Genomic DNA, 22,054 nt, shown 5'->3' on the forward strand with positions numbered 1-22,054 from the left:
GTGGCTTGCTGGCCATGTGACCGGGTGGGAGTGGCTTGCCGGCCATGTGACCGGGTGGGAGTGGCTTGGCAGTCATGTGACCGGATGGGAGTGGCCAAGACAATGTCACTGAATTTTTTGCCCCAATGAATGATCTACAAAAAGAAGATATAAAAAAGGAAATTTATTATTTTGTGCACTTACTACTTAAATAAGATTAAAATAAGTACACAAAACAATAAAAGAGCTACTTACAGAAGGTAAGTAGCTTACTACTTACTACTTGCATTTCAAAGGAAATAAATACATATTTAATTTTACACATGTTAACAGCTGTTGGAATTGTGTTTGCACAACAGTGGAAAAAACAAAGATATGAAAATGAATAAATATTAGAATGTGCAAGAATGAATAAATTGACAATTAAAACCAAGAAGGCTTTGAATACTTTTTCACATGGAATTTGTTTTATCAATTGCTAACTAACAGAAACAGCAATTAGAAATCTAAAAGTATGAAAGAAAACACCAATTATGAAAGGAAAGGTCATTAAAATGTATAAGGAAATATTATTAGTACTTGATCATTATTAATGTGTAGATAACTGCAGGACATTACATACCCACAAACACAAACTATGACAGTGCCAGGAAAACACACACACACACACACACACACACACACACACACACACACACAAAAACAATTTCCCCCCAAAAGACTGCAGATGAAACCAGTTTTTTTCCCTAACCCTAAGAACAGGAAAGACAAAGCCACAGGAATAAAAACCATCAAGGCATTGTGGGAAATTATAAAGGATAGTGCCAGGAAGCTCACAGAACCAGCAACCACCTCACAATTACCTAAACAACCAGGTATCACACAGAAACACACAAAATATGGTAAAGCTGCCTTGCACCAACCTGGCCTGCCCATAGAAAAGAAGCCACCTTGAGACACATACCATACACCAACCTGTACACTTAAAAGCAACATATTGCATCACAAATAAAACATTTGCAAAAAGGAATAACATTTTTTGTAATAAACATTCTATAAACAATAAATAAATAAAAATTCCCTAAAAATAATTAAAAACCACCAGGTTCAGAGAACACCAAAGGACCCCACAGTCCTCTCCCTCCTTATCTTTTTCCTTTTTGTCCTTCGACTTCTCCTCCTCCTCCTTTCCCCACAACCCCATCTAGCACTGATGATGTTACCTAGTTTGGTAGTGAAATGTCTGTAAAAAAACCACCAAGCTCAGAAAGCAGCAAGGATCCCACTTTCCCCCACCTCCTCCCTCTTTCTCCTTTTTGTCCCCCCCCCCAAAGACTGCAAATGAAACCAGTGTTTTTTTCCCCCCTAACCCTAAGAACAGGAAAGACAAAGCCACAGGAATAAAAACCATCAAGGCATTGTGGGAAATTATAAAGACAGTGCCAGGAAGCTCACAGAACCAGCAACCACCTCACAATTACCTAAACAACCAGGTATCACATAGAAACACACAAAATCTGGCAAAGCTGCCTTGCACCAACCTGGCCTGCCCATAGAAAAGAAGCCACCTTGAGACACATACCATACACCAACCTGTACACTTAAAAGCAACATATTGCATCACAAATAAAACATTTGCAAAAAGGAATAACATTTCTTGTAGTAAATATATTTTATAAACAATTAAAACATAAAAATTCCCAAACAATAATTTAAAAAAGATATTCTATAAATAAAAAAAAATCCTTAAAAACCATTGTTAAGTATTCCACCAGCAATAATTTATACTATAACTATTTTAAGGTATTGTACCAACTGTAACCATTATTCCACCAGCAATAATTTATACTGTAACCATTTCAAACTATTCCACACACAATAATTTAAAATGAAACCATTAAAAACATTCAATACACAATAAATTACAATAAAACAATTTAAAACAATTCTATACACAATACAGTTTAAAGTATTGAGTATAGAATATTTTAAAATGGTTTATTTTAATTTATTTTGGATAGAATCTTTTTTAAAATAGTCTTAAGACAATTAAAAAAAAAGAATCCACAAACAATAATTTGAAGTAAACCATTTTAAAATATTCTACACTCAATACTTTTAAGTAAAATTATTTTAAAAAATTCTATGCACAATAAATAAAATATTATTTTAAAATACATTAAAAAAATAAAAGAAAAAAAAACCAAGTCACTTACCAGCAGGCAGAATCAGCAGCACTCCGATGCGATGGGTGAATGCAACAGGCAGCATACAGAGAGAGGCAGCAGGACAGGTAAGACTGTCACTAAGCAGGCCGCCTGGCAGGCTTAGCCAGCCAGGCAAGGCTGGAGAGGGGGGGCGGGGGGCTTTCGGCCCTCCATCGAGGAACCTTGCCGCCCGCCGCCCGCAACGGCCCCGCGAGTCCCCGGCTTCCGCGAGAGAAGGCCGCGAGGCCCTCCATCGAGGAACCTTGCCGCCCGCCGCCCGCAACGGCCCCGCGAGTCCCCGGCTTCCGCGAGAGAAGGCCGCGAGGCCCTCCATCGAGGAACCTTGCCTCCCGCCGCCCGCGACGGCCCCGCGAGTCCCCGGCTTCCGCGAGAGAAGGCCGCGAGGCCCTCCATCGAGGAACCTTGCCTCCCGCCGCCCACAACAGCCCCGCGAGTCCCCGGCTTCCGCGAGAGAAGGCCGCGAGGCCCTCCATCGAGGAACCTTGCCGCCTGCCGCCCGCAACGGCCCCGCGAGTCCCCGGCTTCCGCGAGAGAAGGCCGCGAGGCCCTCCATCGAGGAACCTTGCCGCCCGCCGCCCGCAACGGCCCCGCGAGTCCCCGGCTTCCGCGAGAGAAGGCCGCGAGGCCTTGCCTTGTGGAACCTTGCCTCCCGCCGCCCGCGACGGCCCCGCGAGTCCCCGGCTTCCGCGAGAGAAGGCCGCGAGGCCTTGCCTTGCGGAACCTTGCCTCCCGCCGCCCGCGACGGCCCCGCGAGCCGCCGGCTTCCGCGAGAGAAGGCCGCGAGGCCTTGCCTTGCGGAACCTTGCCTCCCGCCGCCCGCGACGGCCCCGCGAGTCCCCGGCTTCCACGAGAGAAGGCCGCGAGGCCTTGCCTCGCGGAACCTTGCCTCCTGCCGCCCGCGACGGCCCTGCGAGTCCCCGGCTTCCGCGAGAGAAGGCCGCGAGGCCTTGCCTCGCGGAACCTTGCCTCCCGCCGCCCGCGACGGCCCCGCGAGTCCCCGGCTTCCACGAGAGAAGGCCGCGAGGCCTTGCCTCGTGGAACCTTGCCTCCCGCCGCCCGCGACGGCCCCGCGAGCCCCCGGCTTCAGCAAGGGAAGGCCCGGAGGCCTTTCCTCGCGGAGGCTCGCCGCCCGCCACCCGCCCGGCCTACACCAGCCCAGCGCTTTAGCGAGGAAATGCCCGGAGGCCTTTCCTCGGTGAAGCTAGCCTCCCGCCCCCCCCTCGCGCTTAGTTGCTTACCTGAGGGAAGCAGCAAGCTCCTGGAAGGTGAAGGGAAGAGAGTTTTGAAATGGAGGACCCGCTTTTTAACGGGTCGCCTCCAGACTGCTCACTGATTGGCTGGACTCCAGCCAATCAGTGAGCGGCGGCTGGGCTAGCTAGTTTAGTGCGGACGGGCGGGGGAGCGAGCGAGCGAGCTGCGTTGGGACAGCAAGGGCGATCGAGCGACAGGGCCGGTGCCGGTTCCCAGAAGTTGCTTCCGGGTCCGGTTACTTCCGGGTTCGGTCTTCAACCGGTTCGCGCGATCCGGTGCGAACCGGTCGGAACCCACCACTGGGCCTATCTGACAAAATCAGGGTTTTGTATAAATATAGTATGAAGCTAATGGATAAAAAAAGAAGGGGAATATGTTCTTCGTGTAACATCAGAAAAAAAACAATATGGAAATTGCCTGGGGAATTCAGGAAGAAATGAGGAATAAAAAGGCAGTATTTCTGCAGATAATGTATAATTAATGTGTGAATCTATATAGCACATGAGTGCTAACTTAGAAATGTTTACAGCAGTCCCTTAATTATGAATTTCAATGATCATGGCAGCCCAACTATATGGAAGCTGTAGACCAACAAAGCTGAAAAGCAGCAGTTGAGGAAAGTACTTTAAATAGGTTCTATTATCAAGAATTCATCATATATAATTAGATAAATAAACAGTTGGATTTTATCTGGATATTATACAGAAAAATAATGATCTTGCAAAAAGTCAGAGCACTGTATATTGTAGTCATTCATTCCAAATGTACATTTAGAGGTGAAACAAACGAAGAGTACACTTGATGGAATAAACTGCCAGACATATACAGTATAAGAGAGAAAGTATTGTTTTGAACAACATATAAGTAGTTCTGGATGTATGATCAGAATTGAGCCCCAAATAGCCTTTGCTAAGGACGACAATTATTAAGTGAGTTTTGCCTCTTTTATTACCTTTCTTGTTAAATGAATCACTATAGTTGTTAAGTTAGTTAAATGAATCTGGCTTCCCCATTGACATTGCTTGTCAGAAAGTCACAAAACATGATCACATGACTCTAGGACACTGCAACCATCATAAATATGAGCCAGTTCCCAACTGTCTGAATTTTGATCACACGACCATAGGGATGCTTCAAGAGTCGTAAGTGTGAAAAATGGTCTTTACTCTAAAAAAAAACTTTGTCCACAGTAATCTGTTCCAAATGTAGTCTTTCATATTTTCTAATGGTGCACATATCATTGCATCCATACACCTTGCTGCTGTCCGTCATCTTTACTTTTCTTTCAATTTCCCAGCATAATAGATTTCTCAAGGAGCTGATTCTTAATGTAATATATCCAAAATATGTTAATTTGAACACTTTTTTTATTTCTAGGAAGAACTCTAGATTGATTTTTTTTAATGTTGCAGTTGTTTGCTTTCTTACTACTATTTCATGATATTGTTTTCTTTCTAGCCTGCTTCTTCCAATGGATCAATATTCTTTCTATTCTGCTTCTGCAAAATTTAGCTTTCACATCCATAAGATATAATATTGCCTGCATAATTCTGATTTCTGATTATTGGCACATACCACGTCTGAACATTTGTTCAAAGATTTCTTCACTATGTTACCAACTACTAATTTATGTCATACTGTTTGATTGCTGGGTCTATTCTGTTGACGGTCAAATCTAAAAGGCAGAAATTATGCACCACTTCAATCTCTTCATTGTCACTGCTAAGACTGGCTTCTGTTCCTGTGCTCATTAGTTTGATCTTCTTTATATTTAATATTAGCTTATTTTTCACTATGTTCCTTAACTTTCTTAATTAAAACTTCCTGAACATATGTATATTCAACCATCAGAATAGTCTAATTGATGCTTCTTCTGCCAATTTAAAACAAGGCTCAACTTCTTTTGATAGTTTCTCACAATGTATATTCATAATATACTGTATATTGAATAAATATACAAACTTATTTCACTCCTCTGTTATCCTGAAGCCTATTCTACTATGTTCTGCCCAGATTATGGACTTTTGTCTTATGTATACATTTTAGAGATAGGTAAACATCTGGCAAAACTAACTGCAGTACCTCCTGAACACTATTGGTATTGACAAAATCACCATCAGTCTTTCTTGGTATTGCTCTTTCTTTTCTTCTTGGCAATCTCCATCATTTGTATTGATAGTCAATCTGCTTTCTTCCATTTCTTGATCTTTGGCAATCTCTTTTCATATCCATTCTTAATACATTTTTTGACTTCATTCATTCCAGAATTTCTCTGGTTCCATATCATATAAGATTCAGAATTTCAAAATATTTTCTGACATTCATCTTAAAAGCTCAAAATCATATTGTAGAAATGCTGTTGTTGTTTTTATTTTTTTACTAACTTGATTTGCAATTTTCAAGTGAGAAGTTTATGTTCTGTTTATGGAGTTTATGTCAGTCTCTGTCCATCCCTTTGCTCTTATATACGAGTCTTGTATCAATAATATAAAATAGTCACTTCGATTGTTTTTATTGTATAATTGGATAATTTACATGATTGTAAGTAACATCTGTGTTGTTTGATGACTCTGTTAGCAATGAAAATATATACCTACCTATATGCATATAATCTGGTCTAAAAAGGCTGCCAAATTTCATAATACATACTTTGAAGTTCCACATACCACGTTTCCCTGAAAATAAGACAGGGTCTTATTTTCTTTTTACACGCAAAATATGGCTTGGGCCTTATTATGAGGAGAGGATTTATTGTTTGGGGTTGCCGGGCGGCTGCTCTCGTGAGCAGGCTCCCAAAGAGCCGGGCACAGCCTCATGGGCAAATGGGTGTGTTGCGGTGTCACAGCAGCACAACATAACAGCCATGAAGCGACCACGCTCATGAGCAGCCACCCGGCAAACCCCCTTTCCAGCCGGGCACAGCACCATTCACTGAGCTAGGGGTATCACCAAGCCACGTGAGTGCCTGTTCGCCACCGCCTGGCTCCCGCGGCTGGAAAGGGGGGTTGCACGAACCGCTGTTCCGCTCCTGCTTGCACGCCTCCCGGCCTCACGATGCCCTAGCCCAGCTCTCCCTGCTAAGCCAGGGCACCTCCGCTGCCATCGCCACCATCCCAGCATGGCTTTTTCGGCGGCTTCCAAACCAAGTCTTCCAGCAGTGGCCACTCTGGGTGTATGCTCTATGGTTGTATGCTCTGCCGACAGCCAGCCCACAACCATAGAACATACGCCCAGAGCAGCCACTGAAGACTCAGTTTGGAAGCTGCCGAAAAAGCCACGCTAGAATGGCGACGGCGGCAGCGGAGGTGCCCTGGCTTTGCAAGGAGAGCTGGTCAGGGCATTGTGAGGCTGGGAGGCGCACGAGTGGGAGCAGAACAGCTGCTCACGCAACCCCCTTCTCCAGCCATGCAGAGTGCCATTCACTGGCATTTTGAAGGCGCCAAGCCACAAGAACCAGGCAGCGGCGAACAGGTGCTCATGCAGCTTGGCGATACCCCTATGTCAGTGAATGGTGCTATGCCTGGCTGGAAAAGGGGTTTGCCGGGTGACTGCTGTGCCCAGCTCTTTGGGAGCCTGCTCGCAAGAGAGCAGCCTCCCAGCAACTCCCCTCTTCAGCTAGGCACAGCGCTGCTCACCAACCTAGTGGTATCCCAAAGGCGCCAAGCAACGGGATTACCTTTGCCACCCTGGTTCCCATGGCTTGGCACCTTCGGGATACCGCTAGGTTGGTGAGCGACACTCTGCCTGGTCGGAGGTGGGGGGGTTGTCCAAGGGGCTTATTTGCGGGGGATGGCTTATATTTTTGCCCATCAGAAAAATGTGGCATGGCCTTATTATCAGGACATGTGGTATTTTCGGGGAAACACAGTAGTAAAGCACAATGAAGAATGTAATTTAAAACTACATTTTTTAAAAAAGGCATAGCAAAGATCAAGCCTCCAAAAAGATAGATCAATCCATTATACTCAATTGCAATTGTGCTTTGTGACTATAATAATAATAATAATAATAATAATAATAATAATAATAATAATAATAATAATAATAATAATAAATATTTATTCCTTAGCCGCACCCTCTCCCGAAGGACTTGGGGCGGCGTACATTAAAACATATAAAGTACATATCTAGACAGGACATACATATAACAAAGACATATAATAAGACGTGTACAAGGAGGAGGTGGGCTGTTGGATAAAAACAATTAAAATCACAAAGTTTAAAAACCCCTAAATAAATAAATACAATTAAATTACATAAATAAAAACCCGTCAGGAGCGATATAATTAGATCATGGTTGAGCCAGGCCAGCTACTTGGAATAGGTGGGTCTTGAGCTTTACACGGAAGGAGCGGAGGTCAGAGGTAGTCCTAATATCCGGGGGGAGGTCATTCCACAGGGCTGGGCCCGCCACAGAGAAGGCTCTACTCCTAGGCGCCGCCCCTCGGCACTGTCTGGTGGACAGTGACAGGATGCTTTTCCTTGGTATTAGAAATACAAATTTGTCCGTTTTTTTAAAATAAGAAAATACTTAAATATATGAAAGTACTGTTTCTTTCTGTATCTTGAAAATGGTGGAAAATGTACCCATGTGTATTGTTGGTTCAAACAGAAAATGTACATATATATTGAAACAATAATGTATTTTTCTATAGCCAAATTATTTGCTAGTTAATTCAAGTAAGTCTATTACTTTCAGTCTCTTCATGTTGTCTCTTTTTGCTAATCATCATATAAATTTGCAAAGCCATAGTATTGCAGTGGCATGATGCATAATTTTCATGAGTGTTTATGTCAAACCTGCTCCAATCCAATTTCTTAACAAAGAAAAGTCTTTGACTCCATTTGGTGAAATCAAATGGTTCTTTTATTAAGGATGTTAAAGTCAAGCCAGCTCTAAAGTTACCACACTCATTGGATACAAAATAAGGTGTAGGTTTACCCCCAGCCCATCTCTCCCCTCCCCTACCAATCCGTTTCCAGACAACCGGAGCTCACCAAAATGTTTTGGGAATTTTAAATGTTTAAGAGGTAATCCCCATATTTCTCAGAGTGCCTGACTGTGGAATGCTAGTAAAACAGGATCCAGCTGCTCTGGTCCTTATCACCTGTCATTCCTTCTTTCCAAGTTCTTATCACGTAGTCACATGTTTTATTGCCCTTTCATCCTTCCCCCCTTCTTTTTGTGGCAGGATGCCTGTGAGGCCCCAAGCCAAGCCAGGTAGAGTTGACATTCTCCCCACCCCCCACCCCCTGACAGAGACATTAGTCCTGCAAAAGAAAAAAGAGAGGGAAGGGAGATATCAACATTTCTCATTTAGTAAACTGTTCAATGTGGCTTATCTGGGTATTGGTCATGGACTTTTTAAAGCAGTTTGGGGGCTTTAATATGTTAGGAGTTGACATTCAGTTTCTGAGGGGGAAAGTCTTTCCAGACTACCTAACATTGGGTTAGGGTTAGGGCAGTTTTACAATAAAGTCCATTGATATCTCTTTCCAGGGAGCTTTGGGCTTTGCTACTGGTTGGAAAACCCCAGGTATATTCCCTTGTCGCCTTTTGACAGAGGCACAAATGGGGCAGCTATCCATATAGTTCTCTTTATACTTTTTCACTGAGTCATCAAAATTGCTGCACGATTAGTTGCAGGCTTTTTACAAAGCCAAAACACCACTTTTGAATCACATTTTTTTTGTAGAGCCATTAATCATTGACTTTGTGGGACTTATAATTTGGCTCATACCCAAGCTAGACCATCTTGCATTGAACATTCTCTCTTGTGTATTTGAAACCACTTGTCCTCTTCCAAAGCTGCCTTTAGGGTACCTTTAAGTCATCAGCTAGCTGGGTTTCATTTTGGCTTGTGCCCAGGTGGTGATTGGAGCTGCCAGTTGCCTGCAGGGAATGACCGGTTTAATCACCTCTGGCTTTGAATTACTGCATTGTGGCAGCCTGGATAAAGCATCTGCTAGAAAGTTATTCTCCCCTGTGAGGTATCTTAATGTGAAGTTGAATCAGCTAAGTACTGGGCCCTGCTAGCCTGTTTGGGTGATAGTCTCCAGGGATTTTTCAAGGCTTCTAAATTTTTATGGTCAGTCCATATTCAAATGGGGTTTTTTCCTTCTTCTGGAAAATGCCTCCAAGTTAGGAGCACCCAGCTTCCCACCCATTTTTTTTTATTTTCCGCTCATTCTTTTTCAATCTATCCTGGTTGTAGCAGTATTTTCCTTAAGCTACTTGCTTCTTATTTTTCTCATATCTTTTTCTCATGCTACATTTTCATCACAGGCAGATTGATAACTTCCCTGGATTTCAAATTGGGAATTGTGTTTTTTAAGCAATTGGATATTATGAACTATGCCAACTCAGCCAGGTATGTTAGTAGTTTCAGTATCAAACTATTATATGAGTTAGCTAGTGTTGCAAGTTTGGACTGCCATATATCGCTTGGCAACTGTTAGGTGATCTGGGCTTAACAAAAAAGATTAATATTGCTTTATGGATCAAGATTTATCTCTACGGTTTTAGAAAGTTTTGGTTTACAGCTAATGATAAGGTCCTTAAAGTAATACTGGCACTTAAATTGGGACTAGACTCTGATAATGGATTATTTTTATGCTTTTATTTTTTAAAACTGAATTCAAAAGAAGGATTAGCAAGTGGTGTTTTCTGCTCTGGGTGCCAGTTTGCTTCCTAGATGCTATGCTTATAAATAAAGAGAGGCTACCAAAACCAATACAGATTTCCAGAATCTAGTATGCTGGCTTAATTTAAGGCAACAGAGCCAACAAACAAGAGACCTTTATTGGATTTTGCTATTCCCCTTGGATAAAAGGCGATGAAAATAAGCACAAACTAGTTTTGAACATTTTGTTAAATGATATATGAAAGTTAAATGGAACTCTGTTGTTGCAAATTTCTGTAAAATCAAACTTTCAAATAGATGAGCTCAGATTGATTCTTAGCAGCTTAATTTAGATGCTTGATATACTTTACTACACAGTATATGGCAATATTCTATATATAGAATGAGTGAAATCTCATTTATTTCTGCCATCACATAAAATACTGCAACATTCTTTCTCTTTTTTAAAATCCCTTGGCACAGAAAGAGTTTTTAATTCAAAAACTGTGTGTGCCACTGTGTGGTCTGAGCAGCCATTAAATATTGATCCTTTCATTTATGTAAAAAATGCATGAGTCATAGAATAGCCTTTGCAGGATAATAAACACAAAAACTCATTTAGCCACCTTTTATTTTATTCAAATTGGCAATAGGCATACTTATTTAGGGCAGAGCAAGCTAGCAAAAGGGCATTTTTCTTGGGATCAGAGCCATGCATATATTATATTCAATCTTCTATAGAAAGCAGTGTTTAGAAATAGTTTTATATCTTGCTTTTTTATAATGGTATCTGCCATCTTTCTCCAGGTACATATATGAATATTAAGCTAGTTCAATAGGCCTCTGTTTCAATTTCCTAAACCCATGCAAAGGGTTTTGAAATTGCTATACCTTTAGTTTATTCTTTTGCTTGGAACAATGACAGCAAGTTGGGAACTTCAAATGAAGCACTCAGTGATTAACAGAGAGTTCAATCAATCAATTACTTAGTTGTTGCTATGGCCACAGAGCAACAGCTCTTTCTGAATTAATCAAAATATCCTTCCGTACTCCTGCTACACTTATGGGGTAGAGTGGCCCTTTTCCTCTTTATGTCTGCTTTTCCAAACTCAACATTGTGCAAAAATTCAAAGCTATGAATGTAATATGAAAACTGTCTGGTTGTCAAAATGCCACTCTTCCTGCAGTTAAGTTCCCAGCTAAAACTATAATGATGGAATGATACTATAGTTTGGCAATCACTGTTTTCCTCAATACTGATACAGAATTCCATGTGTGTCATATGGGCAGGGAGAGAAAGCACAAGTAGTCCTCACTTATGACTACAATTTAGTCCAAAATTTCCACTGTTAAGCAAGACTGTGAGTTTTGTTCCGTTTTACAACATTTCTTGCTATAGTTGTTAGGTGAATCAGTGCAGTTTTTATGTTAATAACACAATTAAGTGAATCTGGCTTCCCCTTTCACTTTTCTTCTCAGAAAATCACAAAAGGTGATCACATGACCTAGGAACACTGCAATCATCATAAATATATGCCAGTTGCCAAGCATCCAAATTCTGATCATGTGATCACAAGGATATTGCAATGATCATAAATACGAAAAATGTTCATAAGTCACTTTTTCAGTGCCATTGTAAATTTGAATGGTCACTAAACAAATGTTTTGCCATTGGAGCTGGCCACAATTGGACCAGAAGAAGGTGGGATGGTTTGTCAGTAGAAGATATTGTGCAAACAGAAGAGTAGGGTACCAGAGCAGAAATGACACATTCTGAACAGAGAGGTGTTCTTTGCTTTCACTACTGTTTACTGCTTAGCCTTCTTTTCCTTAGAAAGAAAAAAAAATCATAGTAGTCTTTATATTTTTCAAACCAACATGTTTTCCTTCAAATATTATCTGATTATCTGGATAATTTTTTATATGTTTCATGTTGACTTATAGGTAAGCCTGAACATTGTTTTTATTGAAAAGAAACTGACTAGTTTTGTGCTGAGGCTGAATAGCTTTGCCAATGTTTTCTTGCATATTTATACCAAATGATGGTGGTTCTAGAGTTCTTAATAATGATAATCCTCTGTTGGGTCTCATTATCATCACCATAAAATCCATTCTGCACAAGTCTGAGTATATTTGGAGAGATTGTCCAGCTGGCTCCTTCAACACAATAGGATTCTTAAGTGCATAGCAGCTTGTGGGTTTTGCCTTATTGAAATATAGCATTAAAAGCTGGAAGGCTTATCTCATGATATTTTTCTATCAGTTACCAATCCAGGCGTGAAGTCTTTTGTGTCCCTTCTCTGAAACAAATAATTATACCATTTTGCTTTGTGTCTTAGTCTTTGCATATAGTCATTTTGTTCCCTCAACCTACTATTTTCACTAGCATGTGAATTTGCTCAGCAGACTTCAATCACTGTATTTCAAATTCCTTGTGCTTCCTTCCACTTCCCCGATTACTAGGATTTTTATTGCATTATCTCTATGCCAGGACAAATAGAAAAAATACATGTCTCTCTTTTTAATTTTAATATTTGTGGGATCATATGATCTTAGCAGAAAGAAAATGATATTAGCAAAGAAAAAAATGTAGCTAGGGGAATGGTTGAATAAGAGGCAGCCTATCCCACAGCAAAAATGTGCATGTGATAAATGTGCATGTGATAAATGTCTTTCATGGGGGAGGGGGGGAGGGGGGGAAACCTTCACAGCCTTTAGATACTAATTCCAAGCAAAAGCCACTAGATAACCAGTCACATAAAAAAGTAAGAAGTAAAGAGAAAGAATAAATAAAAAGAAAAAAGAAAAACACAATGAAGTAGAGAGAGATTGAAAGGATGGAAATCTCAATTACAAAGTAGGAGATATAAGAAACATATCCAAGATCCATAAAGGATTAAAATGCCTATACGGTAATGTTCAAAGTTTAGGGAACAAACAGGGTGCAATTGAAGCATTAGTACATGAAAAAAGATATTATATTGTTTCTATTACTAAAACTTGGTGGGATGAAACTCATGAGTGGAATACACTGATGGAAGGATATAAACTATTCAAAAGAAACAGAGGTAACAAAGACAAGGTGGAGTTTGCATTATATATAAAAGACCACTACACCTCTACAGAAATACATAAAACAAAAGATGAAAACTTCCTAGAATCCATGAGTCAGTATAAAAGGAGGGGTGGAATGACACAGCTAAAGCCTATACTATAGGCCACTCAACAAGCAGAAGAAATAGTTGAACTTTTTGCTAGTCAATTAACAAATGTATATAGGAAACATGGTCCAGCAGTAGTGGGAGACTTTAACTACCCTGATATCAACTGGGACACAAAGTCTGCAGCAGGTGGAAGACCAAACAGATTCCTAACCAACTTAGCTGACAACTTTGTCATATAAAAGGTAGAGAAGGGAACTAGAGAAACAGCTGAACTGGATCTAATTCTTACTAATAGAGAAGAAGTGATAGAAGAAGTTGAAGTTGCTGGAACCTTGGGCAAGAGTGACAACATCATATTGGAATTCAATGTAATGCAAACACAAGAAATGCAAACACAAGAATATAATCCAACCAGTGTCTTAAACTATAAAAGAGCTGATTTTAACAAACTCAGAGTCTTTGTCTAAGAGACTAAGCAAAAGAGTCTAAGCAAAATTTCATGGATAAAAATCCTAAAGAGGAAAGCAACTCAAGAAGCATGGGAAACTATGAAAAACATGATCATAAAAACCTGGTCCAACACTGAAAAAGAAAAACAAGAAATTCAAGAATAAACCAGCATGGTTGCACAAATATGTCTTTCATAAACTGAAAGACAAAAAGAATAAATACAAAAAAATGGAAAGAGGGACACTTAGCTAAAGCAGAATATCAACAGATAGCTCAAATTTGCAAAGATGAAGTTGGGAAAGCAAACACTCAGAATGAACGAAGACTTGAACAAAAGTCAAATATAAGTTTCTTTTAATATATAAATAACAAGAAAAAGTCAACGAAACAGTTGGTCCACTAGAAAGAGACGATGGCAAGGAAGTAAAAGGCAGTAAAGAGAAAGCAGAGCTGCTTAACTCATTCTTTACATCAGTTTTTAGACATAAAGAAACTATAACCCAACCTACCTAACCTGTCATAACTGTATAATGGAGTTGTCAAACTCAACCTCATTGAAGGCTGCATCAGGGCTGTTTGACCTTGGGGCAGCCAGGTGGACATGGCCAGGGTGGGTGTGGCAGGGAGGTGTGGCCAGCTCAATGTCACTCATCGAGGCTCAGTTTTCAGCCATGCTGGCCCTCCTGGGCTCCATTTTTCAGCTAAAACAGCTCCTGAAACCCTCTGCCGGTGAAAGTGGAGCTTCGGGAGGTTGTTTACAGCCCTCCCTGCCTCTGTTTTGGGCTGCGACAGCCTCTTGCAGCCCTCTGCTGCATGGTCCTCCTGGCTCCCTTTTTGCTGGTGGAGGCACCATGGGCTGGTCCTTCACTGTTTTCAGGATGGGCCTGCAGGCCAGATCTAAGCACCATGCAGGCCGGATCAGGTCCTTGGGCCATGATTTGACACCCCTACTGTAAAAGACTAGAAATCAAAATTAAAATAAGCAAGAAAATGATAAGAGAACACCTATCTGACCTTGAAGAATATAAATCACCAGGAACTGCTGGATTATATCTCAGAGTTCTGAAAGAACTGGTATATGTTACCTGACAACCATTATACCATATCTTTAAAAAATCCTGGAGCACCAGGGAAATACCTGAGAATTGGAAAAGAGCTGATGTGGTTCCCATCTTCAAAAAAAAAGAGGGGGGAGAATACAGATCTAGGAAACTGCAGACCAATCAGCCTAACATTAATACCTGAGAAAATATTGGAAAATATAATAAAAAACAGATCTGCCAACATCTAGAAACAAGTAAAAGAATAACTAGCAGTCAGCACGGATTTGTAAAAAACAGATCATGCCAAAGCAAAACAGATCTGTGAACATCTAGAAATAAATAAAGCTATAACTACCATCTTTTCCTGAAAATAAGACCTATCTCAAACATAAGCCCTAGCTTCACTTTTACATGTGCATCCAATATAAGCTCTACCCACAAAATAAGCCCTGGTTAAGACGCCGCCCACTCCATTGCACTTGGTTGTACAAGGTGTGGTGAGATGCATGGGTAAAAATCAAGCTAGGATGGGGATAGGGGGTGGAACTGCCCCACATGCTCTGTACCCACTTACATTAGGACAGTTGCAACCAGGCCTCCCACACCCCGACACCTGACTCATCTTGCCAGCCCATTTCTTCTGCCGCCACTTGCATGTGTCACCCCCCGCCTCCGTTTCATATCAGAGACCTTCAGGAAAGGCCTTTGCAGTCGAGAAATGAGGTCCAGATTGATGTGCTGACCCTTTCAGAAGGCTTTGACAGACTTGAGCAATGGGCCCTATCCAACAACATAAACTTTAGACAGGAAAAAACAAAGGTACAAATACAGATTAGGCAAAACCTGGGTCAAAAACAGTAACTGTGAGAGGGACTATGGATTCCTAGTCCAAGATGTTGAGACTTTGAAAAAAGTGCAAAAAAGAGCAATTAAGATTAAGGGCCTGGAGACAAAAACAGTTCTATTCTGATTGATTGATTGATTGACTATTACAGGATCCTTCTCCTACAACCTTACAAAGTCTTTTATAAAATAGTATTGCAAAGATTAGGTCATATGAGGCTCATCAAGAGGCAAAGTTCAGAATGCAAAAAGCTGGCTAAAACACTTATCTCAGGGGTTGTCTTTTTCTTACTGATACTTGAAACACCACAGAATGTTCAGCATTTTCCAGATGTTGGGTATACCCTATCATTCATAAATATACATACATATGTTCTGTTGTGGCCCAGCAGCGGCTGGCTGAGCTGTTGGTGGACTCTGACAGCTCAGACCATTATGGGACTGCTCTGGAGGATGAGGAAGACTCTGGAGGGTGTTTGGAGTCAGAGCAGGAACTAGAGAAGCCTGTTGGCCACCAGGTGGCATCTGAGTCAGGGAGCAGTGAGGAAGAACAGAGGGAGGTTGTCCGTGATGTGCGTAGGCATCGAATTGATAAGAGAAAGGAACAGCTGTGGAGAAGACGTCATAGAAGAAAGTAAGGACAGCTGGTTAAGGGTGTGGCCCCTCCCAAAGAGTTTATAAGTGGAGCGACGGGAGGGGAATCTTTGCAGGAAACAACAGTCCATATTCGAGCCGTTGCTAAAGCCTCCTGTAAGTTTTATCTTGGGTTCGTGAAGATAACTTTCTAGACTCCCAGCCAAGGGTGGCTTTATCTATGTAATTAGTTGTGGCAGACAGCCAAGCCTGGGTCTGCATAGTCATTGGAATCACGGGACAGAACATGTACATATCTATGTACATGTATTTATATGTATGAAAGGGTAAATCGAACATCTGTAAAATACTACGTACATATGTATATATGTATATGTTCTTTATATTCTTTCAAATATGTGCAATGTAATTCCTGACTGCTTGTAAAATAAGGTGATGGGATAGAAGCACACAGAATCAGGAAATACAACAGGAGTTATAGTACAAGTAATGATAAACCTTTTAATATAAGGGTGGTCCCTTAAACTATGGAATATCTGAAGTGAGACAGAAAGGGGAACCAGGTGATGATAAGTTACTTGTGAAATGTCCAACTTTCACTTTATATTTTAACAAGCTAAGAAATCCTTTCTGGTTTCTACTTCTTATTTTATGAGTTTTTATCACCATCTTGAACATATTTTTACTGAATGTGAATTCGTCAGAAAGAAGATAAGCATCAATTTCACAGAGGAAATAAAGAACATACATTTGTCTGATTATGCTAAAACAATCTAAGCAATTAGCATAAAAATGAGTCCTATTTTTATTCCACAATAAAAAGGCAGATGGCTTCATCTACAGAATGCATCCAGTATAACAGCATATATTTAATTTAATTCCTAAATTTTATTCACAACTGAAACAGAAAAATTGTTATGTGTATCTTTGATGACTTTTAAAGAGTATTTTCGAAGACCAAGTGAACTGTGCCATTACCCTTATAGTCTAATGTTATGCTGCATTTAATACATTGCACAATGTATTTGCTTAAGTAGTATAACCTTTATTGTCATTGTACAAAATAAATACAACGAAATTGGTTTTAGCCCACTGGTACAATTCATGACAACAAATACTTATTGTTTAAATGTCCATCCCTGTCATTCATTTTATAACTGTATAACTGAATCTTTATTCTATTACTATATTTTCATTCCACGGGAATAAAAATGGAACATATGTTAGAAACATCCCCCTCTTGGGATATTTTTAATTTTAGGATTTGCAATAACAATTTTTTCAAGTGGAAAGGATGCTTTGCTTGAAAAATGGAAAACAATTTATTTCTCATTTGATTCTTTTTAGAACTAGTGACTATTGTTGATTTGTTTTAAACCTGACTGAATAGTATAGTGCCAGACATTTTTGGCATATGTAGGGACTGTATATTGCATCATCTATTACTGCTCCTATCAGAATTTCCTATGTTCTCTGTACTCAGAGTTAGTTGTTTCAAGTTCTATATAAACATTTGCATTCTAAAGTTTTCTCCTTGGTTTAAGACAAATTAGGATGTCATGTTGTTTCAGAGGTTCTAATGTCCTGCAATTGATTTTTTTAAAAAAAAATCTCCAATCAATGAAGATCAGAAAATATATTAACCAGTAAAATAGAAAAGCCAGGTCCCAGGTCTGCTGCCAAAAATTGAAAGTGATTGAGAGAAATAGAGGAATTATGTGGGTAATTGTGAACAAGGACTGCTTAAATATATGTTCATTGCCTAGAATTATTTTGGTCTCTTGGTTTATGTAAAGGGATACACTATAGATCACAGATAAATGTGCAAACCATTAACTATGGATTACTCAAGCACTCCCCACCTGTATTATAGTTCACTGCATGTGCCGCATTCTATGCCACTTTGTATAGATGCCCTTGGTTTGAAAGAAGCCTTCTGTGAAAAACGTGTATCGTTTTTGTGAAGAAACAATATATGGTTTTAGAATATTTCCATGAATGTAAGTGAAGAATATGCCAGAGAAGAAGCAGATCATGTTCATGCTACTCAGTTACCTTTCTATAAGATGCTGTAAATAGAATATAATAGAATTCTTTATTGGCCAAGGGTGATTGGACATACAAAGAATTTGTCTTGGTGCATAAGCTCTCAATGTACACACAAATACCAAAGTGATCAGTCATAGATGATAAATCATAGTTACAATGATTAATCGTAAGATACAAACAAGAAGTGATAAATCATAAAATACCAATAGCAGAAGATAGTAGGAAACATGAGAAGATCAGAAATGAGAAGATAATAGCAATACAGCCTATTACATGGTTAAATATCTATAGGCCTAAGACTGTGCTGTGTTCAGCGGTGGGTGGGTGTCTTCGTGTCTAATTGTTTTTGGCATGCAATGCCCTATAGCAGAGTAGGGAGAAGTTGAAACAGGTTGTGTCCAGGATGCGTGGGGTCTCTAAATATTTTCTCAGCCCTCTTTCTGGGTCGTGCAGTATACAGTTATTCAATGGAAGGCAGACTGGTTGCAATTGTTCTTTCTGCAGGCCTAACTATCTGTTGAAATCTGTATCTATCCTGCTTAGGTGTTGTACCATTACTATTGGTACCATTTTTTCTTTCGTTTGCCACAGTTCTTCTACTAGAGTGAAAGTGGGTGGCAGTTTGGATATGACATGCAATCATAGGAACATTCCTTTTGTGAGTGAGTGCAACATTAGTGTGTATATGAAGAGTTGCGTTTAATCGCACATTCAGACTTAACATCTTGGCTTTTGGTTCCCCTGCTAAAGCCTCATTATTAGTCAAGAAACCCTAACTTTGAACAATGTTTGTACTCAAGAAACTAAATTAATCAATTTAGCTGACTTGCTCTGGTTAACAAAAGATGTTATTTATGCCATAGTATTTAATATCAGCATTGTAGCATTTTTTTAGATTCTACCCATTAGACCAATACCAGGCTCAATATTTGAAAATCTGTATCAATCTTTTTCTTTAAGTAAACCAGTTCATTGTTATTGAAAGCTTTTGAATTGTCATTATGATACATAGGAATCCTTCAAATCCCTGATTTGGGATAGAGCATTAATTATACTCTTCATTGCTCAAATCTAGAGAGACCTATAAATCTTTTAGGATTTTGATATGCAACCTGAAAGCCTTTAAGATTTTGAGCAATAATGCCAAAATCTCATAAGATTTCAATTCAGAATACCAAAACCTTGCACAGTTTAGTGATCTTTTCAGGTTTTTTTTTTTTAGTTTTATTTGTTTTTTGGGGAGCACATGGATCTGGTAGATGTTCAGTACGGGAACGAATAACAGCTGGCTACAGGAATTCTGTTTCAGGGCCTTTATCAGCATTGAATTCATGGCGTGGAATACCTATGAGCATTTTGTAAGGTCACAATAATTACAGTAACTTGTTGACTGAAAAGAATTAAGCCTCTGGGAGAGGAAATATGAATCAATATAAATGGTTAGCGTTATTGATTGTAATACAGAAGTGACATTTATGAAAATGTTTTTATTCAAGTATAGGTAGTCCTTACTTATGATCACAACTGAGCCAAAAATTATATTACTAACTAAGACAACTGTTAATTGAGTTTTGCCCCATTTTGTAACCTTTTTTTTTACCACATTTATTAAACGAAACACTGGAGTTAAGATAGTAACACAGTTGTTAAGCGAGTCTGGATTTCTCATTTAGCTTGCTTTCAGAAAGTTTGAAAAGAAGATCATATGATTCAGGACACTGCAACCATCATAAACTCAGGCCAATTGCCAAGCATCTGAATTTTGAACACATAATTATGGAGATGCTACAATGGTTGTAAGTGTGAAAAAATGGTTAGAAGTCACTGTTCAGTGCCATTGTTATTTTGAACAGTCACTAAATGAATGGTTGTAAGTAAAAAAACTGGTACTAGGTTTGAATCGAGTAAATCGATCTATAAAGCAGCAGTCCCCAACCTTTCTGGCTTGATGGATCAGCAGCGGCGGCAGGAAGGGTGGAGGCAGGGGTGAAAGAACCAGCAGGTTCTGACAGATTCAAGAGAACCGGTAGCAGAAGTTTTGAGTGGTTTGGAGAACCGGCAAACAGCACCTCTGGCTGGCCCCAGAGTGGGATGGGAATGGAGATTTTGCAGTATTATTCCCCTGGACATGTCCTGAAACTAAGGCCATGCAAGATTTTCATGGTGGGCAAAAATATAAACCCTCCCCCGAAAATAAGCCCTAGTGAAGGGGTGGGTTTAGCCAGAACAGGGGGCAGCCCTTCCCTTCCCTGGCCACCTCAGGGCTTCTTGACCCCTTAATTGGATCAGCTGGGCCGCTCCATTCACAAAACAGCTGATTCGCAGGTGCCGCTCAGGCCTCTGCCTCCAGCAAACGCCGGTCGCTTTTGCAGCCAATTGCGGCTGTAAAAGAAGCTGGAGGTCAAGCAACACAACCCAAATGCCTCATGCCCTCCTTGCCTAACGGTGACAGTCACAGCTCACAATTCTGTCCACGGAACAGGAAAAGAAGGCATGAAAATCCATACACCTGGGACATCAGAAGAAGCCACGCGAGGAGACGCTGCTGCCAAAGTGCAGGAAATCTCCCCCCCCCACCTGTAGATCATCCTTTCAAAGAGGAGTTTCACCAGGATAAAAGCGACACTAATACCGCCTTCAGCCACCTCTTCGTCCTGGTGAAACTCCTCTTTGAAAGGACGATCTGCAGGTTGAGGGGGGAGATTTCCTGCACTTCGGCAGCAGCGTCTCCTCACAGGGCTTTTTTCCGATGTCCCAAGTGTATGGATTTTAATGCCTTCAGGAGGTCGCTTCTCACCTGCATATTCATATTGAAAGCTCGAAATGGGGCGTTTTTGCAAATGGCTTGAAAATGGGGAGGGAGATATTCCTGCCTCTCCCCCTGTCCTGATGGTCAGCACACACTGAGAACAGGATAAGAGACAAAATCCCCCCTCCCCATTTTCAAGAGGTTGGGAAAACACCACATTCCAAGCCTTCACATTATCCAGGATTGCAGGATTGAAGGCATGCGGGAGGGAGGATTTTGTCTCTTATCCTGTTTTCAGTCTGTGACCTTCAGAACGGGGAGAGGCAGGAATATCCCCCTCCATATTTTCAAACGGTTTGCAAAAACATTCCATTTTGAGCCTTCAGCAAATTCCAGGATTGCAGGATTGAAGGCTTGGAATGAGGCATTTTTGCAAACAGCTTGAAAATGGGGAGGGGAGATTTTCCTTCCTATTACCCTGTTCTGAAGCTCAGCACAGACTCAGAACAGGATAAGAGGCAAAATCCCCCCCTTTTCCTGGCAATCGTTCTCTCCTTGGGATCTCAGCGCAGACACACATCCCCCAAATGCACTATCCGAAGCTTTCTCTACGTCTGTGCAGAACTCCCAAGGAAAGGATGGTGTGTATGTGTGTGAGAGAAAGAGATCCTTAACCTCCCCCCTCCCAAGTCAGCCACATCCCTCCACTAACCTGCTTTCCTGCTCCATTCTCCACTGCCAGGTGCAGGGCAAGAAAAGTAGTTTGTGGAAAGACTTCCAACTTCGCGAGATTTATTTATTTATTTATTTGCAAGAACTTGGAAAGTATTCCAAGAAAATACCTTTTCTTTTATTTTTTTTACCATAGGCACACAGTCTACTTTTCTTGTCCGCACGTGGAGCAGAGAATGGAGCTGGAAAGCAAGTTAGTAAAAAGATATGGCTGCCTTGGAGGGGGACTGTGTGTGTTTGTGTGTGTGTGTTCATTCTGCCAGGAAAAGCCCCCCTCCCCCTGCAGGGCCAGAGCAGCACAGTCAGCTGTTCGGCAGCCAGCAAGCAGGGCAGGCGAAGGCCAGGATGC

This window comes from Natrix helvetica, assembly GCF_964273705.1.
Source record: "Natrix helvetica genome assembly, chromosome: Z".
Lineage (NCBI taxonomy): Eukaryota > Metazoa > Chordata > Lepidosauria > Squamata > Natricidae > Natrix > Natrix helvetica.